Below are 15,600 nucleotides of genomic sequence, written 5' to 3'. Positions count from 1 at the left end.
AACAGAGTCCTGTGGTGTTCTGTTCTATGTCATGGCTTTATTCACCTTGATTAGCATGGAAGTTGGCTGTGCTCCCTGGTTGTTCTCCTCTTTGCCTTCTGAGCAAGATCTGTCAATTGCTGTTCAGTCGACTCTGCAAAGCAGCCCAGAAATTGTGGCTGAGACTCCTTAGTTTCAGGAACTGGACCTCCTTACCCCTTTGCACACTTAATTCAAATCTCATTATTGGTTGGGTTGAGGTTGGGAGGCAAAGGGATGATTCATTAGCTGCTTCCCTTCTAGCTTCAGGTGGTTGAGCTACCTACCATTTGGCAAATGCCAGGGTAATAATGTTGCAAGTAAGATCCACCAATGGATGCTAGAATCATAGGTGAAGGTTTGAGGAGAAACAGGATATTTGTATAGTCTTAAAGTACCATTCTCAAGATTTTATTAATCCCAATGGAAAAAAAAAGTAACTTTACAATGGTGAAACCCAGAAGATATTCCCTTCACCAAGTGCTCAAGTAATGAATTCCTTCCACTCCCCTACCCTCATGATGCACTGAGAGGGAGCCAACATTGTTTTGATGATATTCTTACTAAAAATGCATAACCTCAATGAGAAAACATCAGACAAATCCATTCTGAAAAGTAACTGACCAGCAATCTTAAAAAGTGTGATTCACTTTTAAATAATTCACTTCAAAAGACTAATGAGTTATCATGGATTTGAGGGGACTAAGGAGACAAAACACTGTGGGATTCTGGATTGGATTCTAGAAGAGAAAAAGGACATTGGTAGAAAAACTGATGAAATCCAAATAAATGTTAGCACTGGGTGAAGGAAATATGGGACCTAGCTGTACTACTTTTGCAACTTTTTTTAAGTCTCAAGTTATTTCAAAATAAAAAATGAAAAGGGGATCCCTGGGTGGCGCAGCGGTTTGGCGCCTGCCTTTGGCCCAGGGCGCGATCTTGGAGACCCGGGATCGAATCCCACGTCGGGCTCCCGATGCATGGAGCCTGCTTCTCCCTCTGCCTGTGTCTCTGCCTCTCTCTCTCTCTGACTATCATAAATAAATATAAAATTTAAAAAAAATAAAAAAATAAAAAAAGAAAAAAGAAAAAGAAAAAAAAGAAAAAAAAAAGAAATGATGCACTGAATGAAAAAAGAATGGTGTGAATTACAGGGGCATCTGGGGGGCTCAGTTGGTTAAATGTTTGACTCTTGATTTCAACTCAGATCATGATCTCAGGGTCCTGAGATGGAGCCCAGCGTCTGGCTCCACACTCAGCGGGGAGTCTGCTTGAGATTCTCTCTCCTTCTCTCTCTCTACCCCTCCTCCCCACTTTCTCTCTCTCTCCTAAATAAATAAATAAATAAATAAAATCTTAAAAAAAAAAAAAAAAAAAAGAATGGTCTGAGTTCCAAAAGCTGCCACTGTAAAACCCAGCTTTAGCCTGGACAGGTTTTAGGTTTTGTTCACCTTTGTACCTTATTGTAGTCAAAGCTGGAGGTAAACCACTGCTTTCAATGGGAAAAAAAAAAAACAAAACAAAAGTCTGCATGGGCCCTTCTTCATAGTTCTTTGTTGTGAATAACGCAATAGGGTTATTGTTTATTGAAAGGTGCATTCACTACGGTTGTCAAAGACAGTCTGTTTGTGGAATGTCATATTCTGAGATTTGTGTGATTTGGATTTCCAGTTTGTGTGAATTATATTATGCTGTCTAGTCTCAAGGATCTGCAGACTGGATGCAGTTGGCTCTGCTTCATCCTGTGGGTCTGGATCTGCTCCGACTTGGACCAAGGGGTTAATTGGGACATAGTTTTCTCAGAGTGGTGGCAGAAACACAAGAGGGCAAGTCTCACCACACAAGGACATTTTAAGCTTTAGTTTGTGTCCCATCTAATGCTTCTTGGTCAAAACCATTCACTTGGCCATGCCTAAAGTCAAGGAGTGGGGAGCTACACTCTGCATGGAGGTTGTGGCAGGAGGGGATAAAGTACATATTTTTGGTAATATAGCTAATCAACCATAATATTTATGGCCTTTGCTGCCTCCACCACATGGCTACTTGTGGCCTGCTCCACAGAACCTTCTTCCTTTGCTTAAGTGCAGATATGGAAAGACTGACCTGCCCCATGGATAGGATCAGTTTCCATGGGTGCTATGACTGCTTGGTGGTTTCTCAGAAGTGAAAATGCTTCTTCCATTACAGTACAGTAAGACTGGGGTCCCAGAGCATTACAGCCTGAGTGCTGTGGTGTTAAAGGAATGTCTTGCGGTCCTCCTCTCAGTTCCTACAGAGGTACGTGGACACCATCAGGTCAATTGGGCCAGGTGGCTCCAGGTACCAGGCTCCGCTGGTTATCCAGGATCACCACTGGCCCTCCTCATGGACTGGCTTGCCCTACCAGACCCCAGCCTACACAGTAAGTTCTTTTCTGCCATCTGTCCACCCTTCCCTTCAATCTGGCTTCCAATGCCCTCGCTTCTCAGTTATAAATAGAAATAAGGTTTATTGATTTGTTTGTTTGGGTTTCTCCAGGAGGCTCCTTGCCTCCCCCAGATCAGTGGGTGCAAATACTCATTTGTCAGGAGACTTAGTCCTCTGTCTCAGAATTCTAGTGTCCTGAACCAGAAAGACCATCTTATTTGTCTTCTACCCATTGCAGTGAGTTACGCGTGACCCCACGTAACTTAAATGATCAAAAGGCATTTGTTCAAAGGAGCTAACCTTCTGAACCTTTCATAATCTGACTCAACCTTATTTCCTTTGATTCTCCAATGTTTTCTATCCACTCAATCTGGCTACTTTTCTCATTGCTCCAAGGTCACAGTGCCTAACCACTGTCTAGACTTCTCAGTCTAGACCCTACCTCTCCCTTCTTGCCTGCAAATCCTGCCTGCCCTTCAGGGCTCACACAGAACTCACATTTCCCCCTGCTGTTCCTGTCTTAGGTGAGTTCTCCATTGTTCTATGCTCTGAAACACATGAATTTCAACTACAGCTTGACCTTTAATAATTCTTTTGTTTTGTTTTTGTAATTGCATGCAAAATATAACAACATAAATTATCTTCAGCAACTAATTAGATTATAATGTCTTTGTGGGCAGAGCCCCCCGATACTGCTTCTGTATCCTCCCTGGCCAGGAAGATGATTTTAAGCACACAATAGGATTTCAAGAAATTCACCACCAGTTTCAAAATTTAAACCACGAAATAAGCCCTTTACTCTCTCCTACATTAACAGACAAAAGCTAAGAAGGAAAGCAGATTAAAAAAGATCAGAAAGAATAACCTCAATGTGGATATTAAATATTTTAAAAGAAATAGTAACTTTCAATTAGAAAGAAAAGTGGTCCTTTGAAGACAAAAAGGGCATTATTCACAAAGAAAAAGTTATTCTGGCTTTATTTTTGTCAGATGATGAATCAATACTAACTATTCCAAACTCTTATCTAAATACAGTAATAGGCTCTGTTTCCCCAGTATTTTATTAGCTGAGTGAGGGCAGACATCATTCATTGCCCTCCACTTAATAGGAAGATAAGGAACCGAGGGTCACAGCACATATATGCTTTGCCCAGCATCTTGGCTTCTAAAGGATGCAACCAGGCCTAAGTTGTCTCCCGACTTCAGGGCCAGGGTTCTTCCCACCACCCTTGTTGCAAATCTCTGTTCCTTGAGGATAAGTCCTTTTTTTCACCCTCCTGGGGTAACTCTGTAGCTTTTTTTTTTTTAAGATTTTATTTATTTATTCATGAGAGACACACAGAGAGGCAGAGACATAGGTAGAGAGAGAAGCAGGCTCCCTGCTGGAAGCCTGATGTGGGACTTGATCCCAGGACCCTGGGATTATGGCCTGAGCTGAAGGCAGACTCTCAACCACTGAGCCACCCAGGTGCCCCAACTCCATAGGTTTTGTAAAAGATCTATCATTCTGAAGATGAATTGAGCTATCAGGTAAACATTTTAGGAAAGGAAAGGAGCTTAGTTGGAATACGAGAGGATTCTGGTGTGGGTAGCTACCTGGCATTGACTGACAACGTAATGACTTCCCATAACATGGAGCAGCAATCACGAGGTGAGAGTAATGGACAGAGGCTCTTAAGTAGTTTCGGGTATGGATAAAATGAGCACTCTTCATTAATGAAGGCAGGTGCAGGTGCTGGAGTTTGCATGTCGCTGGTGGGTGGGATGGTATTAGGGTGCTAAGTGTTTGGCTCAGTCTAACATTCAAGTCCTCTGTTGCATCTATGATCTGCATTTCTGGTGCTTTCTTCCCCCAATTCCCTTTACTTAGCTTACCACTCAGCTCAGCTAGGACACCCAGGGTTCTCTGAACACAGTCCCCCTTCTTCCCCTGTCTCCCCAAGTTTGCACACCTACAATCACTTTCTGCTCTAAGATCCAGCTCAAAGGCAGCTCTTCTTGGAAGTTGCCCTCTTTCCCCAGCAGGAAGTGGGCTCCCCTGTTTCTCAAACCCTAAACCTGCTCTTTCACTTCTCTGATGGCCCATTGTTATGCAGTGTCTTTATTATAGTGTTTGTTCCTCTCTCCTTTGTGAGTGCAAAATCTTTAAAGAAGGCTTATCAGACCCAGCATAGTGCCTGGCACATGGCAATCCTCAGTGTAAACACTGCTTGGGAAAATGACTGAGTGAGCAAAGAACCAAATGTTTTACTTATCTAGCCTGCTAAATATTTTATTGCAAAATTTTCATATGATCATTGGAATCACTATTCTTTTAGAATATGAAAAAAAATCATTTTACCCCAGACATGTGCTCTTCCTTCTTTCCCAAAACTGTTTTATTAAGAACATCATATGGAAGAGGGAAAGTAACCAAATTGAGGGATAACTACTAAGCACCTGAAAATGCCCTGCTATTATATCTTAAGGCTCATTTGGGTAGAAGCAGGATTTTTAAAACACTAGGGGTTGCACTTGTTTCTCATGGATATTTACATTTACTTAAACAACTGCACCAAATACAGAAGTGACTTAGAGTTGGAGATTCTGTTTCTTCCCTTTTGAAAGACTTTCCCCCATGTAGTGAGTCTGCCTGTCTATCTATCTATCTATCTATCTATCTATCTATCTATCTATCTATCATCTATCTATCATCTATCTATCATCTTCTACAGTGTGCCGACATTAGAACAGCTTTGTCCAGTAGAACTTTCTAAGATGATGGAAATGTTCTTTTTTTTTTTTTTAATTTTTATTTATTTATGATAGTCACAGAGAGAGAGAGAGAGGCAGAGACATAGGCAGAGGGAGAAGCAGGCTCCATGCACCGGGAGCCTGATGTGGGATTCGATCCTGGGTCTCCAGGATCGCGCCCTGGGCCAAAGGCAGGCGCCAAACCGCTGCGCCACCCAGGGATCCCTGGAAATGTTCTATGTCTGCACTGTCCAGTAGGGCACCACTAGCCATGTGTGGCCACTGAGCACTTGAAATGTGCCCGTGTGATTCAGGAACTGAATTTCAAATTTTATTTGAATTATTTAAAATTAATCCGTATAACTGTAAGTAGCCACACGTGGTTAGTGGCTACTATATTGGACAAGTCAGATTTAGGGCCTCATGGCCTTTCTTACCTCTGGTGTCAGAGAGAAGGGATCCACTTCTACTCCCACTGTGTGGGGCAGCCTGGGGAAAACTCAGGTTTCGAAGGCCTTTTGTCTCCACTCCAGAAGGGTTTCTCTAGCATCTTCAGAGCAGTGAAAGAGAGCAAGAAGAAGAGCCAGGATTTTATGTGTTTATGAGTTAGGTTACTTTTGTCCAGCTTTTTATTTATTTAAAGGCCACATGCCACATAGCATTACTAAGTTGGTATCATAACAGTTCTGTCTATGTTGTTTTCAAAGTTATTGTTCATAGCTTCTTTAATTCTCCCTGAAGACTATGAATCTGCAGAGAATAAGTATGATTAAGTAGAGTAAGCTGAGATTTCCCTGTAAATTACTGGTGTCCAAATGAGATGTCTTCTACCACCCTGTCCTTATCTCCTACTGCTCACACACACAGTTTTATTAGGAGAGACTTTTTTTGGTGATGAGTTGCTACCATTTTGTTTTATGGGGTGGAGAATGTTATTTTCATACTGTAACTGGTACCATGTCTGCCTGAACTTTTTTGATGTTTGGAAGCAAAACAACCACTTACTCCTTGCCTAAAAATTCTTATCAGTGAGGCCCACACAATTGAGCAAGGTGTTTACATGAAGAAATCAACCCACAAAATAAAAACTCTATGAAAGGTGAGGCTGGGAGAAAAGACATACTTTTTTTTTTTTTTTTTTTTTTGAGGAGGGACCGCCTGGAAGCCTCTCTTAGAAACTTTATTCTCATGAAGAAAGATGGGAATTAGAATGAAAATAAACATCTTTTGTTTAGAGCAGCCGGTTTAAATGTGTGCTGTTTCCAGACCCCTTAGCAGAAAGCCAGCCATTTCCATGGCAGCACAGTGACATCATTTCATAGCTCTTCTACGTGGGAATAACAACCAACAGCCCTTCTGCCCTCACCTTCAGATGCCACCCCTCATCCCGGCCTCAACTTGCCATCAGCAGGGGCACCATTGACGGCCCCTGTAACATCCAGGGGGACTGCATTGCAGCGATCGTTTGTTTTTGGGGAGGGGTGGTAATTACCAGCACATGATTATTTTATTTTGTCTGAATTATTTACGATGGAAGGAAGCAGTTTGGAGGGGAGGGGATGCTAAGGAGTGTGTTCAACTCCACTCGCTTGCATTGATTCTAGCCAGAGCGAGAAGAGCAAACCTATTAAGAAGAAAAATCACTTCCTTTCCTTTTTCTCTTTCCTCTCCCACTCCTAGGTCTTGGAAATAAATAAATAATGCAAAGAGAAGCCCTGGTGGCTGCAGGGAGGGGCCAGCGGCTGGGGACTGGTCCCCATTACTGCAGGTGAGTGCCTGGAGCTCTCCGTGGTTCTGTTCTCTCTCCTCCTCCCATCTGGCCTGATGGTGGATAATGAGCACCACGTATGGATTTAAATCCCATTTAGAGGATATTCCCTTATGGAATTTGTGATCAGGAAAGTTGGGTTTTAACCCCAGATGTGCCATTCCCTTGTTGTTTTTACATTTAAGAGTTAGAGCTTCTGACTTCCAAAAGAACTTGTGGATGGTATATAGAGGCAAACAGTGCATGAAGACCCCTTTGGGGATAAAACAGAATGGAAGCTGCGGGAAGAGACAATGACTGTAACAGTTGGCCAATAGGAGCGCAGTGCTTTTGTGCTTCCATTCCTCCTTTGCAAAATAGGAAAAGCAAACCCACCTCCTGCCCTGTGAAGCGCGAGGTACAGAAATCTCTGTGAGAAGAGGTGTCAGATCATTTTGGCAAGATAATGAATTTTTCTATTAAGAAAACAAACAAATATGTAAATAGAGGCCGAGTGCCCCTCTGACCTGACTCTATTGCATACCTGCAGAACAGCCCCTGGCACACTCAAGAGGGGGAGCTGGGGCCTTCTCAGTATGTGTTGGCATGAATGTGTGGGTGAGCCACCTGAGAGACAAGGGGAGGGACCCTAACTAAGCGAGATAGTGGCTATATTAATTTTTTCTTCATTGAAGAACTTTTGAACAGAAGGTTAAAATACTTACAAATTCATAATAGGTATGCATTGGAAGACTTTGTGATAAAATGAATGTCTCTGCATCTACCCACCCAAATTAAGAAATATAGTACATTATTATCACCATTGAGACTCTAATAATGCCCTTCTTACTCCCAGAGGTAACCCCTATCCTGATTTTATGCATGTTATGCTCCAGATATGCCTCTATTTATATGTTGATGATGTGATTTTTTCTATTATGGCTTCATTTTCAAGTCCTCATTATTTAAACTCCTCTCATGCTCCTGCTTTTTAAAAACAAATTTTCCATGTTTGAACCATATGTAAATGGAATCATACTGTTATATTCTTCTATGAATTGCTTTTCTTCACTCAATATTATATTTGTGAGATTTGTCTAAGTTGATACATGTAACATACTTTATTCATACTCACTACTGTTTGTTATTCCGTTGTGTGAATACTCTGAGACTTATTTATCCATCCTTTTCTTGATGACCATCTGGATGTCTCCATTTTTTTGTTATTACAAGCCATATTTCCATGAATATTCTAATCCAATCTAGTCTCTTGGTCTAAAAATTTCTCCATTATATATGCCCGAGAGTAGTGTTGCTAGCTCATAGGGAATGAGCAGCTTCAACTTTATTAGATCATGCCAAGATCTGAGTGGTTGTCCAAGTTGCACTCCCAATAGCGCTTTTTAAGAAGAAACTCAAGGATGTGAATCAACCATGGGCTGATTCAGCTGTTCTCAAATATCTGTGTTAAGAGGAAAGAGAGCCAGCATGGCTAAGAAGAATCCTCAGATAATGATGATAGTGACATGACGTTGGCCAGGCACTGTCTTCGACACTTCACACATGGGGACTCATTTCATTTTTATAATTACTTTAAGAAGTTTGTACTATTATCCTCACCTGCAGGCAAGAAAATCTGAGCCCTGAAAGGTTAATTAATTTCACTGGTAAATGTAGGATCTGGAATTTGAACTGTTGCTCTGAACCCCATGCCTCATTTTAGCCATTAACCTATGAGTTCACTCTAGATGAGCCAGTAATAAGGGCAGCTTCACGACTGATGAGTGATTGGCTACTTTGCCATTCAGGATGGAGCTTACCTTTCCAGTCATACTACTTATCACACACTGCCTTTTGCAGTTCTCCTCGCTGAGAGCTTTGACTGTATTTCGACTTCATCAGAATTTGATTGTTAGGAAACAAAGAAAACCATTCTTTCTTGGGCAGCATGGAATTTGGATGACCTCTTTGGCTAATGTCAGAGAAAATGTCAGAAGGAATTCTTAAACCCAACACCCCAAATCCTAACTTAGCATAGCCTACCTGAAGTTGATGCTATGGTTATCGACACTTGGCTAGACAAGAAGAGAAATAATTGCTGCCACTGGCCCATCCTAGGTACTGTAGTTTGCATGACAAAGTGCAGGGGGAGGATATTGACTATTTCAAAGGCTGCTCAAAATTGCTAAAATATGACATAATAATGCTGTCACAAGGCACATAGGCATTGCTATTTTTTGTCATGAAAACATCAGCAGAAATGAAGAACCATACATAAATTCATACCTTAAGATCAATAAAGCTGTATTTTTTTGGTCCAAATTATTCAGATTATTCTTTTGCATGATATTTTCAGTCCTCAACTCTCCACTTCCCTTTGTCTGTACACAGACATTTGAACAGGACAGAAAAGTGATGTTGCTGAAATTTAATACCTGGAATCCTTCTCTATGATCTGTCTTTAAAAGTAAACATTATTTCACATATGATTAACAGCAATGTTCTCAAGACAATGATTTCTATTTTTGTTTGTTTGTTTAAAATAGGGATGTTTATATGAAAACCCAGTACAAGGACTAAACTATTAAGCTCCTCCTAAGTCAAAGTAGGCATATTTCATGTTGAAATATGTCATTTTAATGTTGAAAGAAAAGAAAGTTTTTAAAGATTTGGCCTATAGAGTAAATTTCAAAATGGGAAACAACACTGGTCCTGTAACTGATATTTATCTTCTCCTGGTGAGTTCAATTCCCTGTAGCAGCATAGAGAGGAAAAGAAAATATTGGAACTTAGAGTAATAAAGTGAATACAGCAGGCTCTGCATGTGTGAATGACACTTCCTTCACAAAATGAGAGTAACTGGAAGGCCTAAGACATATTCCCCTTTTCTGAAAATATCCCAGATGGTTTGACTTTTACCAATGTATTTACTGTCTTGAATCTCACCAGTGGGAGAATCACTGGGCTTTGGGACAGGCCCCTTTAGGAAGTCAAATGTCTTGGAGACTGTTAAGAAACAATGGGCTATTCATTTGTGACTATGAATTGGATCAATCGGATGGTTTTCCTTTTGGCAACCAATTGGGAGGGGTCTACAATGTGGAGTTCAAAGTTCTGAAACTAGGGGCTGAAGTAATTAGGAGGACGTACATGAAGGATGAGTGAGCACCAAGGTGAGGGGTTTAGGGAAGCCATGATGATGCTGAGTCCACAGGGAGAAATGGGAACAATGTTAAGAGGATAAAGGAAGTGAGCTGGGAAGACAAATTTGGCTTACTTTAAAAAATGTGACTATAGGGGTGCCTGGATGGTTCAATTGGTTAATCATCTGACTTGATTTTGGCTCAGGTCATGATCTCAGGGATCTGATCTCCACGTGGAGTCTGCTTGAGATTCTCTCTGCCTGCCCCTGTCCATACTCTCTCTCCTCTCTCAATATAAATAAATAAAATCTAAAAAAAAAAAAAAAAGAAAAATAAAAAATGTGACTGCATCATAGAACTGTCTGATTCTAGGCCACTGATGTTATTCTTTTTAGCATTAAATCAGTTTTGGTGAGCTAATATGATAAACTATGATTTACAATTTTATTTTTAAGGAAAAATGCATTCAGAAGCTAATAGATTGAATGATTAGCTCTAATTCTTCACTCCCTTACTTTAGGCTCATGTAGGAGGAGTGTATTTTACTATCCCTTGACTTTGGGCTCATCCATAGAACTTGATTTTGGCCAACCGCATGTGGGCAAAGTGTGCCAGTACTGACTCTAGGGCTTTAGAGGCTTTGTCTTTTTCTGCTTGCCTTCTTGTGCCTTATGCACTTCTCCTCTCTCTATGGGATGATCTTTCATGGATAGCTGCTACCCATTTAGCTGAGTTGCAACTTGAAGGAAAGCCATGGAACCTGAACATCAGCTTAAATTTGTTGATGTGTAGCTTACTTGAAGATATGTGAGAATAAATGCTAGTTGGTTTTTAAGTCACCGAGTTTTGGGATGGTTTGTTACACAGAATCTTTGTGGCAATAGCTAACTGATACATAGAGTTCTAAAGAACTCTTATAAGTGAATTATTGGAATATGAATTTTCCTGTGTTGCAACAAGATCATTATCCTCTTTTTAAAGAGAATTTTAAAAATTCAGTTCTAGGTCAGTGATAGGACAAGTACACAATTTGTTACCTGATAAGACAAAGATTAACAAAGACTATGTCTTGCACTTTAGCTTAGCACTACTAGCTATTGCATATAGGGATGGTTTTCAGACAACTCTATCAAGTACTGGTGCCTCCAGGGAGTTCTCATAAAGGCTGTCTTGTAGTGGAATTTCCCTCTCTCCCTCCTTCACCTAGCTTCAACTGTATCAGAGCTACTTTTATTTGTTTTGCATAGTGGGCTTCTTTGTAAGGTTTTGTCCAATTAAAAAGCTGAGATAAGTTTGAACACCTTCAGTGAACTCCTTGCTTTTCTTGGAACTCACACTTTCCCACACTTGTACATCTCTTCCTTCTGCCCAGATTGATCTCTTAGCTTCTCTATAGAAAGCTCCTATTCATTCTTCAATACTCATGATCTCAAAATATGTCTTTGATATTTCTTCCTTCAGAAGATGGAGCCTCATTACCATGCCCTTAAGTGTGGGCTGACCTGAGTAACTTTGAAAAAAGTGGGATATGTAGGAAGTGACAGTGTGGGATGTCTAAGATTAGGACCTCTCTCTCTCTGTCTCCGTCTCAGTCTCTTAGTTCACTCATTCTTGGGAAATCCAGCTGCCATTTTATGAGAACACTCAAGCAACCTGACAGAGAGGTCCAGTAAGATTAACTGAGGCCTCTTGCCAACAGCCATGTGAGTGATCTTGATTGCAACCTAATGAGAAACCTTAACTCTCCAATTCTTGACTCACTGAAATTGTGAGGGAAAAAAAAAGTTAGCTTTAAGCTGCCCTGTTTGGGGTAATTTATTATGCAGCAATATAGGTATCCCCTGCTTTCTGAAAGTTTATGTCACTTCACTTTTATGAAAGGCTATTAGTACACTGATGGCTTTCTTCATAAAAGTGAAAATCTTCAGATTTCTTTAGGTTAGTGAAAAAAGGCACTAATTTTGGTTAGCAAAAACCGGTACTTAGTGGGTCTTTTATAAAAGCTGCTCTTCTGAAATTCCTAAGTATTAATATTTTTCTTCTTTTTCATAACTTTTAATATATACCTGATTTGCATAGTTTATGCCATTGCATTATCTATTTATATATCTGTCTTCCCCATTAAACTATGAGATACTTTGTTCTCAGATGCCTGGCATGGTTCTTGACATTTTATATATTAGATAAAAGATTTTAAAAAATAGCCTCAGCCCAAATCTGAAAAAAAATCACTCAGAGAATAAGACAAAGGATAAAAAAGAGTTATCTCTATCTCCACCACAGTAATTCTCAGTTCAGACCAGAGACGATAAAAAAGCAGAAAACCTTCAAATGAAGTCAATACTATATATATATTTTTATAGCTTGTGAGCATATAAAACAGTTCTCTTGTTTTGGCATATGATAGACATTCCTGCTCAGATGGTGTGTCTGAAATCATGGGGTCTGTAAAAGACTAGGATTGGTGTTTTGGGTTTATAGGTGAACAAGTTGGAAATCTATCACCATCCAAAACAAGCTCTGGATTTATGGCTTTGATCAAGTGTAAATAGAAGGCAGTATATAATTTACTAAGCTATAGAGGATGTTTGACGTTTTTTAGAAGCCGGAGCTACAAAGTCAAATCAAAATGGTGAAGCTGGTATCTGGTTAATTCCATGTGGACCCAGTAATTTGAAATGAGTTTTTGGCTATGCCAGACTATACAGGCCCTGAAAAATTGGGTATTTAAAATTGAGATTTGATGATGATGATTTGTGTTTCTATTTCAGTGGTCATCTAGATATTAGTAGAAAAATACTCTGGAACATCTGGAGGTCAATCGAACAACCTAGAACTGCCATGTAATATCAGGTCTCAAGTTCATGACTCAAGATGGCTCAAATGGCCCCTCAGGTGACAGGGTTTAGCTTCTAATGCAATGTTTTTCAGACTGAGGTCTGTGGGCTTATAATTTTAAGGATCCACAAGTTCTTACATTTAGAAAACTGTGATAGAGACAATAAATGCTTCCTCGGAGGAGGTATTATTGATTTTTCATCTGGGTAGTCAAGGGAAGGTTTTATGAGGGAGCTGGCGTCCGAACTGGCCCTCAAGGACAGGCCCTGCATGCTTTCTCTTAACAAATGACATCAAGTGTCCATTTAAACTATCTGCTTGAGAAAATGCCCCACTTCCAGGGGCCATTCATTACTTCCTGGTTTTCCTTGAGAGCTTCAATGTGTTAGTTATATTTAATTATGGTATGGCCCAGAGAGAAGATGGAGTAGAAACAGTGTGTGGATGGAGCCATGGAGGAAAGGAGAGGGTGGGGCTTGCAGAGGGGAAAGAAAACAGTTTAGGTTGGCTGGAGTGCAGGGCAGATACAGGGTACAGTAGACCAAAGGTGCAAAGTCTATTGTGAAGGCCAAGGCTCAAGAGTGTATATTTATTTTTTCTGTATTTAGGCAAAGGAGGAGGTGTGTGTGTGTGTGTGTGTGTGTGTGTGTCTCAGGATTGGTCATTTTATGCCGATGGGGATGGGTCTGACAACATTACAACTAACATAAATTGATGGTCCTATTGTTGAATAACCGTGTCAGTATCATTTTGTTTTAGAACTGTTGCTCATCAGTAAAACTGTTGGGCATGTGGGGACTTTTCAATGTACATGTCACTTTTGATCCTTGGAGAAGACACGGGAGACACACCCTTGCTGACAAAGTAGACCTGGGCAGTTGTGTCTAAACTGCATCATCCTACTCACTTTTACCCCCACCCGGACAGGTTAAATCCAACTCAGCAGCTGATTGTGGACGAACTGATCCATTGCCTGAGCTGAGCTAATCAGATTCTGTCTTATGGGGATTTGAAATTCAGGCACTGAGAAACTCAGTGGGTAAGATGAAGATGGTGCTGGAACTGAAAGTTTGTTCCAAGTGAGACCATGTGGAAAGCAGAGGAAGCTTACCGAGAGACCAAAGTGAAGAAAGAAGAAGAGCATGGCCAAGATGAAACCCACAGAGAGACAATAACCCGGGCTTCGTTCCAGTTTCAGTTCCAGTTATGACTTGGCCTATATCTCATTTGTTTCCTGTCTGTACTTTCCATTCTTTTTAGGATTGCCTGTTGCATCTTTACAATAAAATTCTCTATGTGTAAACTAATTTGAGTGGGTTACTCTCTCTTGCATACACACATAACCCTTCTAAAATAATGTTGAGTTTTCAAATGGAGCCATTCATTTCCTAGAGACCATCAGGCTGCAGTGAGTATCATCAGTTTCCCAGTGCAGGTGCTAGCTAAATCCTCTTTCACCATGAAGACATGAATTGCTTCAGTTTATTAGTGAGGACTCTGGGAGACAAGTTGGCAAGTGCAACTTGACACTGCTGGATGGGACTCCATCTCGAGGCGCCCAGGGTTGACCAAAGACCTCAGCAGTCACAAAGAAGATCTACACCAACCATAAGCCATGGATATTTGACAAAATCTGTAACAAGTGACCACAGTAACTATTTATATATGTATATGTATTTATATATATGTATTTATATATATATTTATTTATTTTACTCTTAATTTGCCATTCTTCTTTGTGAGTCACAAAATCTCACAGCTGAAGAGAAGTCATTGCCATTCTTTCAGACGTCTGATGAAATCTGAAGATCTCTTTATACTAACTGCAGGATTTAATCAGCAGTGGGTAATGTGAATGTGTGTACCATAATGAATTTTAGGTATTGCAACCTGCAGAGGTTGTCAGTGACTGAATTCCTGGGGTATGCGACTTGTAATTGAAAATCTTTACATTTTAGTTCCACCTGTCATTTTTCTAATTCTATTCAAAGAATGTCTATTACAGTAATACTTTTTTCTCTATCAAAAGTTATGCTTTAGTAGAAATATATATCATTAGAAATTATTAATTCCAACTTGTTGGTAATTTGGAAATCCTGATGTTTTTTAGGTTCATTGAAACTGGAGAAAAAACTTTCATCTTGATAAATAATAAATTTGGTAAATATGAGGTAGCACTGAGAAATATTGTCTTAAAGTCGATTTCCTTTAAGATGCTGGGAAACTTCTCCAGGCATACATGCAGCAGGCAATATCAGAGGACTATACCAAGAGGGTTAGACACCCAGGGGATCCTCTTGGCACTTCTTTCTTCAAGAAGTGTTGCTCTTCTGCTACTCATCTGTCCATTTGTGGGAATTCTCTTCTTCAAACACAGAGGCTAATGGCAGCATAATGAAGTTTTGCGTATCCTCGCTTTTGCTAGATTTCTTTGAGCAGGGAAATTTTACAGGGAACAACCAAACCACACCACAAAATGATATTGATATTATGGGATTGCATCAATAGCATTGGCTGTTTCATTTCCATTCACTTATCAGACATATTTACTTCTCAGATATTTCCTTAACCGGAATTGACTGTACTATAATTGCCTATTTCTTTGGTCCATTGGCTGTTAACCTTGAAGTGACTGGGGTAGAGCTGGCGAGGCCTTCCCTGTCAGGCCTGACCTCTCACTATGCTGGAGAGAGCGCTACCATGACAACGGCGACA

At 40.3% G+C, this 15,600-nt stretch overlaps 1 long non-coding RNA gene across 1 annotated transcript; it reads left to right on the top strand.

Annotated features, from left to right (window-relative positions):
- Positions 1 to 6,523: 6,523 nt before the first annotated feature.
- LOC144288292 (uncharacterized) lies at positions 6,524 to 14,151 on the top strand. The gene is made up of 3 exons (XR_013356251.1): positions 6,524 to 6,641; positions 6,838 to 6,925; positions 13,813 to 14,151. It is a non-coding gene; the product is annotated as an uncharacterized LOC144288292 (long non-coding RNA).
- Positions 14,152 to 15,600: the final 1,449 nt, after the last annotated feature.

This window comes from Canis aureus, chromosome 18 (assembly GCF_053574225.1).
Source record: "Canis aureus isolate CA01 chromosome 18, VMU_Caureus_v.1.0, whole genome shotgun sequence".
Classification (NCBI taxonomy): Eukaryota; Metazoa; Chordata; class Mammalia; order Carnivora; family Canidae; genus Canis; species Canis aureus.
Note: the sequence above shows the minus strand (reverse complement) of the source record. Positions and strands in the feature narration are given on the sequence as shown.